This window comes from Macrotis lagotis, chromosome 1 (assembly GCF_037893015.1).
Source record: "Macrotis lagotis isolate mMagLag1 chromosome 1, bilby.v1.9.chrom.fasta, whole genome shotgun sequence".
NCBI classification, from domain to species: Eukaryota; Metazoa; Chordata; class Mammalia; order Peramelemorphia; family Peramelidae; genus Macrotis; species Macrotis lagotis.
In genome coordinates, this window is record NC_133658.1 from 547,544,935 (window position 1) to 547,561,801 (window position 16,867).

Sequence of the window (16,867 nt, forward strand, 5' to 3'; positions counted from 1 at the left end):
AAAAATGTGAAACTTCAAATCTTGCAAAAAAAGATTGTTGAAAACTATCAATGCATATAGTTGGAAAAATAAATAAGATATAAAAAAAGAAAAAAGAAATTAACCTTCCTATACTTTATATAAATAATCAGTATTAACTGATTTTTCATAAACTGAGCCTTAGATTTCCCAGCTGTGAAATGAATATAGGCATATAATCAATAATAATATATATTTCTTCATAATAAGTAATCTAGAAGCTCCAGATTAGATAATTGGATGTCCACTGGGGTTGGAGCAATTAGCTCCTAAATAAAAGTTAAACAGATGGCAGCTAAGGTGGCACAGTGGATACAGCACCCGCACTAGAGTCAGGAGGACCTAAGTTCAAATTTGGCCTCAGATACTTAATAATTACCCAGCTATGTGACATTGGGTAAGTCACTTAATCCCATCACCTTGCAAAAACAACAAAAGAAAGTTAAACAGACCAGTTCATATTTGATCTTGGAGACAATAGAGAGCCACTACAGTTTATTGCATAGAGAAGTATTAGAGGTATATCTATTTCTGTTTCCTCTGGTAGCATTTAAAAATACAAATATGTACACATGCATATATAATATAAACAAGGACACAAAAATTTACAAAATGTTGTATATGGACATATATATGTACATGGTGTTACATGCCTGAGCAGCCAGGCGGCACACTAGAGCAATGGGCTGGGAATCAGGAGGATTCATTTTTCATGAATTCAAATCTTGCCTCTGACACTTAATATTAACTATGTGACCCTGATCAAGTCATTTAATCCTGTTTGCCTTAGTTCTTCATCTATAAAATGAGCTGGAGAAGGAAATGGCAATGTACTCCAACATCTCTGCCAAGAAAACCCAAAAATAGGATCACAGAGAGTAGAATATGACTTACAACAACATAGCATTCACATTCATACATACGTACGAATATCCTATATACATATGCAATATTTTCATATCTATATTTGTATGCATTTACATACAGACATTATATATACATGTATATATATACACATATATCTATCTATACCTGTATCAATACCTCTACTTCTACATGTATATAACTATATCTATAATGTTACCTATATCTGTACCTATGCCTATGACTGTCCACATATATATGTGTGTGTGTGTGTGTGTGTGTGTGTATGCATACATATATGCACGTGTATTTCCCATATATACACATATGGTTACACAAACATATACCTACGCTCTTGATGCTATTAAGTCATTTCAGTCATGTCCTTCTTTCTGTAACTCTAGTTGGAGTTTTCTTAGCAGAGATAGTATAGTGGTTTGCCATTTCCTTCTCCAGCTTATTTTCTATCTCAGGATACTGAGACAGAATTGAGTGACTTTTCTAGGGTCCCTTAGCAAGTAAGGATTTGAATCTGGATTTGAACTCAGGTTTTCTGTCTCTAGACTTGGCACTCTATCCAATGCCAACTATACTTGACTTTTTCCCAAGTTTAGTATCTTCTCATCTTTAAGATACTTTGAGAATTCCATCCTTCAATACCTTCAAAATTGTATTATCTGTATATACTTCCCTTTTTGTACTTGGTCTGATTTAGCAACTCCTCCCATCTTCATTTTGATTAATGCCACTTCTACTGCCTCTTTTAGCAATTCAGGGAATAGAGTATTACAGTTTTAATGTGGTGACTTCACTCTCATTAAAGGAGAAAAAATTTACTCTTTGCAGATTGTTTTCATTTTTTTTCTTAATTTTTATTTGTTTAAGGCAATGGGTTTGAGTGACTTATCCAAGGTCACATAACAAGGCAATTATTAAGTGTCTGAATCAAATTTGAACTCATGTTTTTCTGACTCCAGGGCCAGTGCTCTATCCACTGGACCACCTAACTGCCCTATTTTCACTGTTGTACCTGCCACCAAGTTCATGCACGATGTCTTTGATATGGCATAAAGAGAAGAAATATTTTGCAAGTGGTGTATAGGATTTCCTTTCTTGCCCTTTTCTTGTTGGAACCTTATCAACCAAGAAAACCTCTAAGATAATGCATATTGAATTTTATATTTTTTTTCCTTTAATGAAGAAAGACTGTAGTTATTGAAAAAGGCTCTGTTTTGGAAAAAAATCAAAACACAATAAAAACCAAAACCCAACAACAATTATCATGTCTGGAAAAACTCTAAATTCAAAAGACCATTTTTACTTGGAACCAAAAGAATGAATGAAACCTCAAGACTGAAACACAGGGTCAAACACATTCTTCAGCTTAAAATGAAGCTTCATTCTTAAATGGTATTAAAATTCTTTTTTAAGTCATAGTTCAGCTTTCTTTGCTGTGTTCTACTCTTGAGCACTTTGATATTCTTTTTACAAAGAAACTCTAAGACCAGACTTTTGGAAAAAAGACTGTTTAAATTGTGCCTCATCCAAGAGTCACCTGGACTATCTCTGGCATGTCCTTAAACCTTCCTGGGTCTCATTTTTATCATCAGTAAAAGTTAGTTTATATGACCTCTATGGTCCCTTTTAGCTCTGTAATTCTCTGATCTTTCCCAAGGAGGTGGTCATTCTTTTCTTTCACCTTTTTTTTTAAGGTTTTTGCAAGGCAGTGGGGGTTAAGTGGCTTGCCTAAGTCTACACAGCTAGGTAATTATTAAGTGTCTGAGGCTGGATTTGAACTCAGGTAACTCCTGACTCTAGGGCCAGTGCTCCATCCACTGTGCCACCTAGCCACCCCTTCTCTTTCATCTTTTCACTGAAAAGAATGTTTGCCAAATGAATCTGATGTTCTTTTTTCCACTCCTGTGCCTTTGGAATTTTGACTTTGCTAAGGAAAGACTTTAAATGTTTCTGAGATCTCAATCAATTGATGATCATTTATTAAATATCTACTGTATGCCATGAACCTTCCCAATTTAGAAAGATTACAAGACTGTAGATGGAGATGGGCTGGGACAGGGGTAAGAGAAGAAAGGTAAGAGAAGGTACAAGGAGATGGTATCTCTTGAGGATATAGAATACTTTTGATGGGAAATTAATATTGACACAGTGGATAGGGTACTGACCATGGTATTAGGAAGAACAAAATTCATATTCTGGCTTGTACACTTACTATGACCTCGAGCAAATGGCTTAATCTTTGTGTCTCATTTTTTAATCTGTCAAAAGAAGATACTGACCTCATTAATGGAATTCTAAATCTTTGTTACTATGGGCATCTTGGAAATGGAAGAAAGAGACGATAATGATGTATAGAGTCAAGAACTGTTAAAGTTATGAAAGGTAATTAATAATTTGGGGTCTCCCCCATGACTCTGGAGGAGCCAGATTTTTGGATTATAGGCCAGAGACATAGAGATTTCCCCTCTGTTATGATGCTACAATGAATCCATCAAAATGAAAGGGCAGACACCATGCTAGTCTTCAAGTACACAAAAACAAAAAAAAAAAATGAAAGAGCCTCTGTAAAAGAGCTTATATTATAACCATGTGTCTTTATTGTTCTAGAGGTTTTTGTTTTATTTTGTTTTAGAAACTGGGTATTTTCAGAAGGCTTTAGGGACAGAATTATTGCACTCTGAATGAAAACTTTGTTAACAGAGGAGAAAATCCCTTAATCTTCATTTTCTCTGGTTTTATGTAGATCAACTTCCATATTTTTTCTACTTCAGTCAGTATTTAAGTCATAAATTCATTTTAAGTAAATTTAGCAGTCAATAAATTTACTAAACAAATGATAAAACCATTAATGAAATTCCAAGAGCAAAGGAATTAATAAGTATTTCAATAAACAGAAAGCACAAGTGGTGGGACAAAAAAAATTTAATAGCTAAGAAGAGATGCTTGCTTCTAGGGATTGCACTTAACAATAGTGCAATTGTTATTAACTGTGAATTGGGGGGAAAAAATCTAAGATCTCCAGCTGAGAGCAGCACTAATTATGTACAGTTGAACTGAGTACAATAATAGAATAATATAATACAATCAGCCCATTTTCATGTTTACTCTGTTTAATTTTGCAAGTTCCTTGATGATGCATGATTTCTGGGAATCTGGAGCCAGTCTCAGTCCTCAAAATGTTGGAGAATGATTCTCAAAGAGACACAGGTTATGAATTAGTCATCAGAAAGAATTATAATAAATGATTATGAACAAATGGGAGAAGCACTACATATATATGTATATATACATCTATACATATATACATCTATACATATATATATATACATATATATATATATATGTATATATATATATATATGGTAAGAGGAAGGACCTGGACTTCACTCTGATTCTTAGGTGTGGAACCTAAGATAAGTTATTTACCCTCACAGAAACTTGATAGCTTTACCTCTGTAAAATGACTCATATCAAAATGGGAAGTGAGACCATCTGGTCATTTGGAAAAAGTACTGAATTTGGAATCAAAAGACCCAAGCAAAAAAAAAATTACTAATTAATTGGGCAAGTTACTTCAACTTTCTGGATCCCTGGATCCCAATCTATAAAATGAACAGGTTGGGTTACCTTAACCAATTAGCATTTATTTAATAACTTTATTTAGCAATTAGTAATATTTAACAATTACATATTGTTTACTATGAGTCAGGCACTGTATTAAAAGATTTTACAATTAATATTCCAACAACCCTAGGAGGTAGTTGCTGTTTTCGTTCTTCACAGCTAGTAGAAGTCTGGGGCTTAATTTGAATTCATGTTCTCCTAGTTTCAGACCCAGTACTCTAACAATTTTGACACCAACTTCATTTATTCTAGGCATGGTGTTAAGTGCTGGGTCCCAGATTTAGAAAAGGAAAGTCTGAAATTATATAGTCCAACCACCTCATTTTAAAGATCAGAAAACTGAGGCCCAGTGAGATTGCGTGACACGTTCAAGTTTGCCCAGATAGTGTCAGAGATGAGATGTGAACCTTGGGATAATGATTATTGAGTCAGTTCTCTTTCCACTGAATGGAATTCCTCTAGGAAGTGATGTATCCAAGGTCACACAGTATATCATAGAGCCAGAATTTGAGCCTATACTCAGCTTCCTTATCAACTTTTCCAGACCATCAGGACTTCTGAAATCCCTTCTAATTCTAAAACTATGATCTGGGCTGACCTTGTTACTTCCTATTTAATAAACTTCAATTACCTTCAGGATCAAATATAAAATGCTTTGGCTTCAAAAACCCTAAATAACCTGGTCCCTTCCTTCTAGTTTTCTGATTCCTTATTGTCCTCCAGTCTGTGACTGAGTGATTTTAGCTTCCTTGCTAGGCCTTCTCCTGACTAAGCCTTTTCTCTGACTGTTCCTTGTGCCTGAGATTCACTCCCTTCTCATGACTTCTTCAAGTCTCACCTAAAATTTCATTGTATTCAAGGAGCCTTTCCCAGTCCTCCTTAATTTTAGTGTCTCCCTCTGAGATAACCTCCAGTTTATCCTGTCTATTTCTTGTTGGTTTACAAATGTTTTGCTTGTTGTCTCTTCTGTTACAATGAGAGCAGGATCTCTTTGGTTTTGTTTTTTTCTATTTGGTTATTTTTCCTTTCTTTGTGTATCTACAGGTTCTAGCACATAGAATCACTTTAGTAAATGCTTATCGACTTGCCTTACCTTGAGATGGGACTCTAAAATCCCATACAACCCTAAATCTATGAGCCTAAAATATCTCTTTTAAGTTTTTTCAACTCATATAACTTTGAACAATCTCTCTTTTTATTAGATAGTGGTTGAAGATTCAAGATGTAGAAATACCTTCCTAGTACCATTATTGCCATAAAGAAGCCATATAAAAGTCATTTTTTCTTTTTTTATTCTCATTGGATTCAAATGACACTTCAAGTATTTCAAAATTTTCCCATTAGTGGATAGAAGAGAATTTCAAAATGGAATCCTCATTGTCCTCAGACACTTTTAACTTTAATTTTCTATCTTTCCCAGAAAGATAGTAGCTTACACAATATTCTAGAGACAGAGGATGCTTAATAAATATTTCATGAATGGATATAAAAGGGGAGCTAGAAAAATAAAATAGAAATTGGTGAAGTAGAAGCTTTTCTAGAACTTGGGTAGAATATGAACACTTTGAGGGAAGGAACTGCTTTTTAAAAATTTTTTTTTAATTTTTTGCAAGGCGATGGAGTTAAGTAACTTCTCCAAGGTCACACAGCTAAGGTAATTATTAAGTGTTTGAGGTCACATTTGAACCCAAGTCTTCCTGACTCCAGGGCCAGTGTTCTATCCACTGTGCCTCCTAGCTGCCCCCAGGAGCTGCTTTTTCTGAATGAATGAATTAAAAAAAAATGAAGTTTTAACTAAATGGAAAACATTGTGCTAAAAACTGGGGATTCAAAACAAAAAAGACAGACACTACTCTCAATTAGGGGAAAAAATACATAAGGTTTCAGCAGCCAAAGTAAGATGGAACGGTCCTCTGGCCCTTAGGTTACAATGACAAAGCACATTTGTCTCTTTTTTTTAATCCTTAGCACAAAGGAGGCACTTAATAAATAGTTATTGATTTTTTAAATCAATAATGAATTTAAATAATGAATAATTTCATAATGCCAAGGACTTTGGTGAAAAGAATTTTCTTTTCTTGATCTTTTATTTTCTTTGTATCCCTAGCACCCAGGTCAACAGTATTTATATATGCCAAGTATTAAATACTCAGAATACCATTACAAGTGGAAAAATAGTCCTTATTGTCAAAGAATTTAAATTCAAATTAATTGAATTTATGAACTAACTCATAAGAAAGAACTGAAAATGGTGACTGAGAGGACACTTGAGAGACAATGGTTCCCAGTGTCATCTTGGTAGGGAAAACCCAGGAAGCTTGGAGAAGAATGAGGCATCATTCATGGGCCTAGATGCTTTCATTATTTTGAGTTTCTGGGAGAAGTCTTTCAATCAGAAAGGAGAGACCCCAAGATTGGAAGGTTCTTCCAATATTTGTATTCCAGTATTGGAATGAGGCTTCAGTTTGAAGAGCATAGTTTGGATGGGAATGAACACAGAACTTTACACATAGTAGGCATTTAATAAATCCTAGTTATGTTGAATTGGAGGATGCTAAATGATGCATTAAAATATTGCAGGGAGTGAGAAATTTGGGGGAAAGAATAGAGATAGAGGGAACCTTCTACTGTGAAACTGTAGCCATTAATCTACTTTTTCTTTATTCTAGCTGGTAAAATGAACAGAAACTTGTGGTTTCTTTGCCTATTTACCAGGTAAATTTTAAAGGACAGCTAGTCTCAGTTTCCTTGCTAGGAACTTTTTATAGATTTTGCCATCTAAATGAAATGAAAGCCTACAGTGTGAAAAGAGTTGCCATCTCCTTATCATTGTAAGGGACTTACCTTTTTGGTATGTGATATGTTGGTTGCTGAAAGGGATAGAAAATGAACTGTTAGGTAAAGAAAAAAGATTACATCTACTTGTGAAGTATCCTTTTCATAGGCAAATTGTTTGGTTACTGAAAGGGATAGGGAAAAAATGTATTCAGGAAAAACAGTTAAAAATCTCTGTGAAGAAAAAATTTTTTTTTTATTAAAATATAAGGACAGAAAGAGGAACACTGACTAGAGAACTGAGAGGGCCTGTTTAAGGGCAGATAAATGTCTGAGGTTGAAACTCATTTGCATGTTTCAGTTTTTAGAATTTGAAAGGTTAAAGCTTATAAAGTGGTAAATAAAAAAATGAAAAATAAACTAATTGGAGAATACAGGAAGATTAAGTAAAGACAGTTGGTTTCATAACTGATTGAAAATTGAATTTCCTGAATTTTATTTCACAAGGAGAAGATGGGGCAGCTAGATGTTTAAATGGATACAGCATCATCCTTGGTATCAGGAAGACCTGAGTTCAAACCTCAGACATCTGACACTTACTGCTTGTTTGACTATGGGCAAATCATTTTACCCCATTGTCTTGCCAAAAAAAGCGGGGCATAGATGATTTAAGTCATTTAGAAGGTCTGAAGAAGTGAAATCTTAGATCCTTTTAAGGAGAGGAGAGGAAAAAACAAAGAACTTAAGAACACTGTAGGAAATGAATGAAAAAGAAACAGAAGTATTCCCTCCCCCAATTAATTTGGTGTATTTGAAGGCTGCTGTTTGGAGTTTCAGTTTCAGCTACTGCTCTTCATCCCCCATATGTGTAGTTTGAGAAAAATGAAATGATGATTGAAATTGATGATTGCTTTTTTATCCTCTCTGGTTTGAGAAGGAAAAGCAGATAGGAAAAGATAGGCTTGGCTATGAGCTTTGCTTTGTGGTGACAGAATTATCATAGTTGATTGGACCACATAAAGTCCTGCTGACAGAAAAACTAATTGGGTTTTATCTGGACTCCTTGGGAGAGCCAACCTCAGGAATTGGCCAAGATTATGGTAATGAAAGAATGGGTAGGCTGAGGTTATAAAGAAAGTTTACGGTTCTTATTAAGAAAAAGAGGAAAGAAAAATAGAGAATTCCAGTCTAATTTATACAGTAGAAATATTCGGGCAGTAGCAATACTGAGATATATTAGCAGTGCTATTTTGGTAAATGTTTAACAACTTTCAGGGGGAAAATGTGCATGACACACCTTTTAAGATTATTCAACTTTAATATTTTCTCCATCACTTTCTTAAGTCTAGATAATCAATTAAATAGCAAACTCCTGATTTGTAGTGATTGTCAATTTCCAGGGAATAAATGCTCAAAGTGAAACCACTTATTGGCATATTCTATTTGATATTAAAAGTCCTTCATAACCTCGGTCCCTCCTATCTTTCCTGTCATTGTACACCTTACTTTTCAGCATCTATGTACTAATCAGTTGAACAACAGAGAATTTAAACACTAAACATTTATCAATACAGTTTACTCTCTTACTAATATTCTATTGTAGGACTAGTTCATCTTTCTCTGAAGGACAGCACAGGCATTGGAGTCAGGAAGATGGGACTTCAAATCCAAACTCAAACATTTGACACTAACTATGTGATCTTGGGCAAGTCACTTAACCCAGACTACCTCTCATCTGGGACTGTCTCTGGTCATCCTGATTCGGATCTAGCCACTGGACTCAAATGGCTCTGGAGGAGAAAGTAAGGCTGGTGACTTAGCACAGTACTCCCCCCTTCCATCCCCCCCCCCCCAATCAAATCCAATTCATGTGCTTGTCATGGCATCACCTTCCTGAAGTCATGTTCTTCTTTGAAAATGAAGGACAGGGGCAGCTAGGTGGTGGAGTGGATAGAGCACCAGCCCTGAAGTCAGGAGTACCTGAGTTCAAATCTGGCCTCAGACACTTAATAATTACCTAGCTGTGTGGCCTTGGGCAAGTCAACCCCATTGCCTTGCAAAAACTAAAAAAAAAATGAAGGACAAAACATGTCCAAGATTAATTCAAAGATCTGTTTAATCAACTTCATACCATAATTAGGAAAATTATGTGTCCTTCCTTTTTTTCCCTTCTCTGAATATTTGAGGCCTTGATCTGATCAGAACAACATCATCTGCAATTAAGGATATCTGGAGGATTATTACTGTCTATGAGTCAGTCAGGTAGGGCAATAGACAGAGTGGTAGACCTATAATCAGGGTGATCCTGGGCAAATCTCTTTATCTCTATTGTCTCATCTGTAAAAATGGTGATTCTAAAATACCTATCTCTTGGTCTGTTATGACATATATTGTGAATATTCATGTTCCTGTTGATATTAAATAACTAGAAAGTTACATAAAATGAGTTGGAGAAGGAAAGATACTACAGCATTTTTGCCAATAAAACCTCAAAAATGGGATCATGAAGAGTTGGACATGATTGCAAAATGACTGAATGACAAAAATTAGAAAGTTATCAAAAAAAGTTCCCTTTGTTGTTGTATCTACCAAGAAATCTTGTCTGATTTTTAACATATTTATGGGAGACACTTTGAAGAGACTTGAAGGCTTTATTTTGCTCTGCTGAATCAAATGGTTTTTAATGATTAAAAATAAGTGGGATTTTTATTTTTTTCTAAGTCAAAATTCCATTCAATTATGTGATTGTAAAGATGTGATCTGCTGAGGATTATCATTTATTATAACATGCCTATTCCCTTCTTTTATTTGTAAATCAAAGATTTTCTTCATACATATTTAAATGATTTTTATGAAGATTTTATAGAGACAAGAAAAGTAGGCATAGACATTGGCAGTTATTGATATTTTCTCAGTTGACTTTTTTCTAGGAGTTTTATAGCAACTTGCAGTTTTTTTAGATGTTTTATACAATTTCCTTTCAGATATCTTGACAATTGATGACTCATCATTGGCAATTTGGCCACCAGATAGTGAATTTTGTTGTCCATTACAGCATATAAAGACTGTTATTTGGAGGGTGCAGGGGGTCTCAAGCTACAATAATAAAGGGGTACTCAGAGCAGTGAAATCCTAGATCCTTTTAAATAATGTAACATGGTCATGAAAATGCTTTGAAAAGATAAACATGCAATACAGGAGGAAGGCATTATACCCTAATTGGAGTGTTTCTCATTCGATTTTGGCTCACCCTTATTCCATGGACTGAGAGTATCTCTGAAATGTCATCATACAGTATATATAGTAACTTCTCAGTTAACCAATATGGTTGGTGTTCTTATTTACTGAAGATTGAACCATTTGTCTGCTGGAGCTATCAGGCTTCAAGGTATACTTGATAAAGGTACCTGAATCTCAGTTCAATTCTGTAAGGATTTCTTGAGAACTGTGGGGGGTCCAGGGTTTCAGGGGTCCAGGGAGAGATTTATGGAGAATCTGTGATGTTGATGGTATGAATTATGAGGTAGTAAGAATTCTAATGAAGCTTATTAAATAAACTTCTTGGGGTCTTATAATTTAAAGATTGGATGTGGGATCTGAATCCAGGTCTTCTTAATCCAGGTCTTCTTAATCCCAAATCCAACATTAACCATTCAAGCACTCTGCCTTGGAAGGGGAGATAAAAAGACAGAAACAGCACATTTTATTAATTTCTCTCTTAAATGTATTATCCCTAAATTTCCTGATTTTTATAGACTGCTCCACTACATTTCAAATCACTAGGTGTTTTAACCTTGGAGTTGACTTTGGTTTTTCTCATCATATCAGGTATGGGTGATTATACCTTTTGTCTAATTCAATTACTTTTCCTTCATTATTTTTATTAGTGCACTTCTACTTTCTCATTCAGCACATAAAGAACTATATCATTAGAATCCAAATGTAATGACTTCATTATGATTTATTTTAAAAATTATAGAAATGCTGACAGGTTTTTACATTTTTTTTTGTCCAACTATCTTGCTGAAAAGATTATTCATGACATATAAATATGAGAATTTGGTTTTATTAGCTTTGTGGTAAACTAGCCTGAGTAAGTCACTTAGCTTTTTAAGAGTATCACTTTCCTCATCAATAAAAAAATAAGAATAAGAATATGGGTTGTACCTTCTCTGAATTTAAATTTTATACATATATAAACATAACATATAACTTTATATATATTTATATGTCAACATATATGTACAAAGTGTATTTATGTATATTGAGCAGCCAGGTGGAACAGTGGATAGTGTCAGGCCTAGAGTCAAAAGTCTTACCTTCTTGAGTTAAAATCTGACCTCAGAGGGGCAGCTAGGTGGTGCAGTAGGTAGACTCCTGGCCCTGGAGTCAGGAGGACCAGAGTTCAAATCCAGCTTCAGATACTTAATAATTACCTGTGTTACCTTGGGCAAGCCACTTAATCCCATTGCCTTGCAAAAAAAACACCCCCATAAAAATCTGACCTCAGACACCTACTAGCTGTAGGACCTTGGACAAGTCACTTAACCTGGTTTATCTCAATTTCTGAAGAAGGAAATGGCAAACCACTCCAGGATCTTTGCCAAGAAAATTCCAAATGGCTTTATGAAGAGTCATATGTGACAGAAACATGACTGAACAAGAGCAACATATATGTGTCTATATGGGTATACGTGTGTGTGTTTATAGATGTGTAGGCCTTTATATACACATATATATATGAGTTGTACCCTTCTCTGAGTTTAAATTTCATACATATATAACACATAACTTACATATATTTTATATGTAAAATATGTGCAAGTATATTTATGTATATTGAACTATACATATATATGGGTATGTAGATACACACAAATCTTACTAATCTTACAGGGCTAAATTAGTATCTTTTATTATTATGACTTAGCAGATGGGCTTTGAGAGAAGCTGTGTAGAAAAATTCCCCATCCAATAGTCAATCTAGTGGGGTCTTATGAATTTAGCCTTATGTGGCAGTCATATAGTCAATTATATAACCTGTATTCAAAACCTTTCTGGTTTGGAACATGCCATCAGAACATTTTACAAAGCCTATGTTAAACCTTTATCCCAAGAGGAGGCACCCTAATAGAGTCATCTATAGAAATTTCTACTGAGAATCCCAGATGTATAATTCCTGTCCTGAAAAACAATGGTCAATACCAAAGTCATCTTAGGGTTAAGAGCTTTTTGTACCTCAGTTTTTTTTTTGTTAGGATTATGATTGTAGTGCAGGGGTATTCAGATGAACGGTCTACCCAGATTGAGTTTTAACATATTGCTACTTACAAGGCAAGGAGAGCAGCTGCTTAGCTGGGACAGCCTTGGTGTGGGATCTCCACACATGCAATGAGCAGAATACAGTATAGAGGGTGGGGGATGGCTCACAGGCCTTGGTTCATTCATATAATGAATGAGAAAAAGAGCCAGTGTAATATAAATGGGACACTGCTCTGTTATCCATAGTAAAGTGAGAGTATTTTCTTAATTATCTAATAAGATGTGAGGATTGAGGAACAGGAAAATAAGAATGAAGAGCAGAGAAATAGGGAACTTAACCCTAATTTGAGGTTGAAAAAGTAGGTGAGGGAAGTGGTGAGTGCCTTGCCACTCAAGTGGTTTTCAGGGGTTCACAGCAATAGCTTCCTTGAAACAATTTCAACAGCATGTGTTTCTGATAACCTCATTTCTCAACTATATAGTCAAGTGGAGCAAATTTATAAGAATGTCATTCCCAATTGATAATAGATCAAAGGATTTGAATAGGCATTCTTCAGATGAAGAAATCAAAGCTGTCTATAGTCATATGAAAAAAATTCTCTAAAAATCACTATTGATTAGAGAAATGCAAATTTATAACAACTCCAAAGTACCACTTCATATCTTTCATATTGGTTAATATAACTGAAAAGAAAAATGATAAATGCTGAAGGGTATATGGGAAGATTGAAACACTAATGCATTGTTGGTGGAGTTGTTAACTGATATAACCAATCTGGAGAGCAATATGGAACCATACCCAAAGGCAATCAAACTGCACATACCTTTTGATACAATAATATCACTACTAGGTCTATATCCCAAAGACATTTTTTCAAAAAGAGATGGAGTTGAAAGACCTACTTGTACAGAAATATTTATAACAACTCTTTTTTTTAGGGGCAGCTAGGTGGCGCAGTGGATAAAGCACTGGCCCTGGAGTCAGGAGTACCTCTGTTCAAATCCCATCTCAGACATTTAATAATAACCTTGTGGCCTCGGGCAAGCCACTTAACCCCATTTGCCTTGCAAAAACCTAAAAAAAAAAAACCCCAACTCTTTTTGGGGGGGCAAAGAATTGGAAACTGATGTGACCCCCTCTCAATTGGGTATTGCCTGAACAATCTGTAGTATATGAATATAATAGAATATAATGGTGCTATATAGAAGTGATGAGCAAGCAGATTTAATGAAAAACTTGAAAAGATCTACATGAAATGATGCAAAATGAAGTGAGCACAACCAGGGGAACATTGTAGATAGTAACAGTGATATTGTATGATGATCATCTATGAATGACTTAGTTATTCTCAGCAATACAATGATCTGGTGGTTGTGGAGACCAGAAAGACTTGCTAGGTCCAAGCTCCTGCTTTTCTCTCACTTCCTGCTTGCCCTACAACCCATGTCGCCCACATGCTCCACTCAGAATTTTGAGAGTGGTGTCACCCAAACCATAGTGCAATAGGAGCCAAGCAATGCCCGGGCCCCAACTGAGACCCATTTTGGATCAGCCAGGCTTCACCAGCAACCAGTACTGTAAGGAGTTCAATGAGAAGTCAAAGGACATCAAAGAGGGGATCTCCTGGCCCACCAAGATCATTGTGAAGTCTGAGAGGACTTTTGAGCTCAAGCTTAGTCAGCCCACAGCGTCCTACTTCCTTAAGGCAACAGTTAGCATAGAACAGTGAGCCAGACATTCAGGGCACAAAGTGGTTGGGTTGATCACCTTGAAGCACGTGTATGAAATCACCAGAATGAAGACTCAGGTCAAGACCTTTGCTTTGCAGGACATCTCCCTGTCCTCTGTTGTCCATTCCATCATTGGTAGTTCCTGCTCACTGGGCATCTGCATGGTGAAGGACCTCAGTGCAGAGGAGATGGACACCTTCCAGGAGGAGCATGCCCTGCTCCTGACTGCCCAGGTCCTAGCTGGCAGTGAATCTGCTGCAGTCAAGGTGAAGGAGTGAGTCCTCCACCTGCCCAGTCCTTCTCTGTCCCTGTCCCCCCCCCCACCTCAAAGTCTCTAGTGCTGCTGGTCACCTGGGACCCTGCTTTACTTTTTATGTGTTATGTTTGTCTCTAATTTAAAGGACTGACAATTTCAAAAAATACTGTATCATACCTTGGAAGAAAAAAAAAGCAATACAATGATTCCACACAATTCCATTCATGGTGATAAATGCTATTCACAAGGAAAGAAAGAACTGGACTCTGGATGCAAATTGAAAATATTGAAATATTTTCACTTTTTTCATTTTTTTTCTTTCCATCTGTTTCTTCGCAGAATGACTAATATGGAAATATGTTTTTATATGATTGCATACATATACATATATATACCTATGTGTATATATATAAATAGATATGAATACCTACTTACATATATGTATATAAAACATACATATTTATATATAATATATAGATAGCATATATATGTATATAAATTTCTATCTTAGAGTGGGGGAAAGGGGAGAAAGGGAAGAAATATGAAACTCAAAATTTTAAAAAATGAATATTAAAATTTGTCTTTATATGTATTTGGAGCAAATGATATGCTACTAATAAAATATAATAGCTCCCATCTCTCTGCTGACTTTCAAACTCAGATCTCCAACTACCTTTCAGACATCTCTAACTGGATGAGGTGCACAGGCATCTTAAACTCAATATGTCCAAAATATAATTTATTAACTTTACCCCTAAACTCTTTGCCTCCTACCTTTTCAATTACTGAAAAAGGTAACACAATCCTCCTCATTTCTTTCAGCCTAGGAATCACCCTGGATTCTTTCCTCTCACCTTTTTACCTCCCCACTTCCCATATCTCAGTTGCCATTTTCCCCTTTGCAATAACTCTTAAATATACCTTGTTCTTTCCTCTAAAACTACCACCACTCTCATACAGATGATGAGTATTGCAACAGCCTGCTTCTGGGTTTGCTTATCTCAAGTCTCTCTTTACTCTGGTCCATTTTCCATTCAGTCACCAAAATGATTTTCTTAAAACACAGGTCCAATCGTGTCACTCCCTCTATTCAATAAAATCTAATGACTTTTGGAGCAGCTAGGTGATGCAATGGATAGAGTACCAGCCCTGGAGTCAGGGGTACCTGAGTTGAAACTTGGCCTCAGACATTTGATAATTACCTAGCTGTGTGGCCTTGGTCAAGGCACTTAACCCCATTGTCTTGAAAAAAGAAAACAAAAAAAAATCTAGTGACTTTTGGCATGATCTATTTGTGAAATTTGGAAAGCTCTCTCTGCTCTTCTCTTGCTATTGACCTCCCTGGCTTTCTTTAAATTTCAACTAAAATCTCACCTTCCCTCACTCCTCTTAATTTCAGTGAGTTCCTTCTTTTAAATATTTCCTATTTTTCCTGTACATAACTTTTTCAATATTTGTTTTCATGTTATCTCTCCTATTAGACTGTAAGTAACTTGAGACAGCTTTTGTATGCTCAGTACTCAACACAGTCCAGAACATATAGTAGGTACTTAATAAATATTTATTGAATGATAGATATGGTATTTTATAATTTGTAAAGTGTTTTCTTGCAACAAATCTGCATGATATATAGCTGAATTATTTTCCCCATTTTACAGATGAGGACACTGAGACTCAGGGAAGTTAAAGGATTTATCCAAAATTACAGATAGAAAATTTTGGAGCCAGGATTCAAACTCAAATTTTCTGATTCATTTTTCCCTAATTCTTTCTCATACCTCATCTTGTCTTCATGACACTAGAACTATCCTACAAGATATTATTACTATTAAGCCACAAATAAAATCAAAGTTCTCTTACTTCTGAATCAGAAAATAATAAAATAGAGATAAAATCATGATGCTCCTGTAAAGTGGGTATTAGTCCTCCTCTCTGCTCCAGGTCAAAGAAGGATCCCACTCTGTGAGTTTTTGTTTTGTTTCTCACAAATTCACAATTTCAGGGTTAATTCTCAGTTCATCATTCTCACTCACTGAATATACACAGTTTGTTGACAAATCATGTGTTTTCTGTCAACAATAAAAAAAAATTAATATCAGTACCCTTTTTCACTACTTCCCCCAAAGTTTAGACCCTCATTATCTCTTGCCTTAACTATTGTGATAGCCTCTAATTTGGTCTTCTGAACTCATCTCTTCCCACTCAAGCTCATCCTCCACAATATTTTTTCCTTTTTTTTTTGTTTTTTGTTTGTAAGGCAATGAGGTTGTGACTTGCCCAAGGTCACATAATAAGCATCAATTGTCTGACATTGGATTT

The 16,867-nt window shown here is 35.5% G+C and overlaps 1 pseudogene; it reads left to right on the forward strand.

The window, feature by feature from the left end:
* Positions 1 to 2,938: 2,938 nt before the first annotated feature.
* On the forward strand, positions 2,939 to 14,570 carry LOC141505286 (large ribosomal subunit protein uL11m pseudogene; annotated as a pseudogene).
* The last annotated feature ends 2,297 nt before the right edge of the window (positions 14,571 to 16,867 follow it).